This window comes from Parus major, chromosome 17 (genome assembly GCF_001522545.3).
Source record: "Parus major isolate Abel chromosome 17, Parus_major1.1, whole genome shotgun sequence".
NCBI classification, from domain to species: domain Eukaryota; kingdom Metazoa; phylum Chordata; class Aves; order Passeriformes; family Paridae; genus Parus; species Parus major.
This window is the reverse complement of record NC_031785.1, coordinates 482,944-486,611: the sequence shown is the minus strand read 5'-3', so window position 1 is coordinate 486,611 and position 3,668 is coordinate 482,944.

Here is a 3,668-nt window from a genome sequence, read left to right as displayed (position 1 = left end):
AAATAAGTAATTTTCTTAGTTATTGGTTTTAAACCACGACAATGTATCATCTGAAAGTGTAGAAACCTGTGCACTGTTATTCTTTAGAGGTGGTATTTGGGAATGGACAGATTTTGCTGTTACAAAATGCTTGAAATGTAAAGAGGGTGGTGGGGACCAACCACTGCCGGCTATCTCAGTCCAGCCTCTGACTGAGGAGCAGATCTGGCTGCTCAGCTGAAGTGCTCTGGGGCTGGAGATGCCAGGACAGGGGCCCTGCCTGACCAGCCACAGCCCCTTCCTCGCTGGCTGTCCCCATGGAGAGCATGAGTGCAGTGTGGTGGGCAGGACCTCACCACAGCCAGCACTGGCAGCAGTGAGGTCTCTGGCCACAGCACTGAGCTTCCTCGGGAATGGCTCTGGGATTGGTTCCCCAGGTGTCTTCTTCACCTCCACAAATGCTTCCAGCAAACCACTGTGAGGTGCAAAGCAGTGCTGTCACCAGTACTAAGCCCTGAGGAGTGGCACCAGCAGTTGCCACCCTTCCAGCCACGCCGTTCTGTGGCAGTCACAGAGCAGGGTGGCACAGACGGACCATGTCCTGCACAGCTGACAGACCCAGCTTTGGAACAGTGGAAGATCTGAGTTCTGGCAGCCATCCACCCAGGAATAAGCAAGCCATGTTTGTTCAGCCACAGCAACAGTATCGGAGCCAGGACTGACCCAAATTCCCCCCATTAAGTGTCCTGAAATGACAACACTGGTATGAACTGGCTATCATGTACAGGACTGCAGAACTCATGAGGAAAGATATGTTCTGAAATAAAGAGGAGCAAATAAATGGATCTCGAAAAAGATGGATGTAAAATATTCATAAGAAAGCATTATAGTTGCAAATATTTATACTTTTGAGTAACTTTACACAAATAGATTAACCAACTCCAGTACAGCTATGATTCATGTACCCAACACACAGCATTTGCTGATTCAGAGCCTGTGCCGTGCCCTGTGGAAGAGAACAACAGGGATTTTCCCAGCCTCCAGTCCTGCCCAGGTTTAAAGGTGCCTGCGGGCAGAGGTGCCAGCACTTGCCCTGGGCTGTGCTGCTGTCTGGCTGCAGTCACTCCAAGGGCAGCAGCTAAACCGTGCTGGGAAGTGACTCTCTTTGGAAAACATGTTATTGCAGATCATGCAACAGATACACTGGGATATATGCTTGCAGTGAATCTTTGAATATTTTGTGGATACTAAGCAGCAATTAGAGTCTTCCTTTGTAATCAATTCATTTCCTACCATCAGGGTAGCAGGGAGGATCTTACTGAAACTCTCAGATTTTTAATATTATTACACTAAAGACTCTCTCAGTATCAGCATCTCCGTGGGGGAGCATTAGCACACTGTAATGTGTAACAACTTCTCCAGTTCAGGAAATCTTCTTGTATTTGTAATAGGACATTTGGGGCATATATTATGTATGGGACATATATTTCTCATTTCCACCAGGCATCATCTTTTCTTCTCTCTAAATTACTCTCCAAATCAAAAAAATGCATTGTATTCCTTATCACTCCAAATATATAGAGATATTTTTAATCTTTGGATGCAGAAGCCACTAGCAGCCATCATGGCTGTACTCAGTAGAAGCCAGAGAGCCTTGGTCAAACAGAGGGAACTAAGCTGCCATTCAAAACACTCAGTTATTACCATGGTTCAGCAAACACCAGTCTAAAAAGCTTCACTGGAGAGAAGCACCAGTGAGGACAGGAGGGTTTGGTCTCAGCCCAGGGTTGTGTCCAGGATGAAGCAGAACACCAGTTTCTGTTGTTTACTTTATGGACAGGAACACAAAACCACTAATGTGTACGTTGCCTTCCAGACAAACCTCTCAAATGCTGACTAATCACAGCTCGTAGTGTTTTGCTTGGTACTAAGTCTGACCACACCAAGATGAAGAGCAAGGAGCTGAAACAGCCCTGAGGACCAAACCCAAGAATTCCCCTGGCCCTCAGCTCTGCGGGTGTATCAGCACCTACAGCCCACTCATGGCTGGGCCAGTGGGAAACGCCTGGTCAGCTGAGCTCCTGTCCACCTCAGAGAGAGACAGAGAGGTGCAAAACCAGCCTGGAGACACCCACGAAAGGAAAGAGAAGGGCTTTTGGCTCAGCCTCTCCTGCTCAGCTCAGATAGACTAAAGCAATATAAAGATGGTCCAAGCAGGATGGAAGACACAAACCATTACTAGGTGAGAAAAGAATAGGCTGAACAGAACTCCTCAAAAGATGGTCAAATCAAGCAAAAAGATGGGGGGGGGGGGAGAAGAAAAGAGGTGGGGAAATGAGTATTTTAGTTAAAGGCAGAATATCGGACAAAGAAACATCTTGTGACCATGGAGATGGACCCTCTGATAAATGCACCACACTGCCACTTGGTACCTGATTTAGTCGATGGGAGAAATCTGGGTGTCTTAGTAAGATCCTTCTCCTCTTCTAAGTCACAAAGGCCAGGTTCCCCACACAAAGCAAACCCTGGCGTCATGGAAAACGGAGTGAACCAGCTCTACAAAGGATGGGGGAGACCACCTGCTCAGAGGGAATGGCTGAATAATGTCTGATAAGAGCTTTCAGGAGGGCTTTCGACTTGACCATTAGCAAAATTTATCCAAGCTGTTCTTAACTCTTTTGTATTGTAGTTTTCACCGTTATCCTCACAGAATCTCTTGCTGCACTTCACACACATCACTTCTCAGCTTCTCACAAAGGGGAATAGGTTTCTGCCCTTCTCTATAATTTATACACACATTAACGTGCTTCCTTCCCTTCGTTATTTCGTGCTTCACCCCAGGATTTTTTTCCATTTGCTTTGGATTAGCAGCTCCAACTGTGTCTTGCACCAAAGGCTGCTGATGTCAGCCCTTACACCCATCTTGCTGCTCTCCAGACGATTGTTGTTGACCTTGCTTTAGGTAAAGTGCTCAAAAGCAAGTGTAGGACAGCTGCAGGATTGGTTCATGTAATGATGGCTGTGGACCATGCTGCTGTCCCACGATATGCATAGATTCACATAATCTGCTTATTCAATGAGTGTGCTGTCAGGTTCCACACTGGCATGTGTCAAGGTTGGGCAGAACCAGACTTTTGCAGACCCTCTGTTTGGGATGTTTTCTGTGTTGTGAGTGGACCCGAAGGCTGCTGGTCACCCAGCATATCTTTATATAGATATATATATATATATATATAAAGATATGCTTTTGGAGCATATCTTTAATTTATTTGCCATGGTGAGACAGAGCATCAAATATCTTAATGAATTGCAGGTAGCTCCTGAAACCACTCATCCCTCCCAACCCCAGGGACTTCTTGAGAAGATAACCAGCTTGTTTGACACCATTTGCCCTTCCTCAGCCGACAGCAGCCGCTGCCCATCTTCTGGACACGGCTCGTTTCAGAAGGGAGAAGGTTACATTGACCAAATCACAACTATTCAGACGTTTCCACCAGTCACGTCCCGCGTGCTCCGGCTCGGGGAGGCTGTTCGGAGCACGCTGGGGAGCTCGGCCGGGCACTGCCCTGTTCCCGAAGAAGGGGGGCTTTGCCGAGGTGTGGCCCCGGGCGCCGCGGGGCCGTGACGGGGCCGAGGCGCGGTGTCCAGGGCCGGGCGGGGCCGGGCGGAGTGGCAGCGGAGCGCGGTGA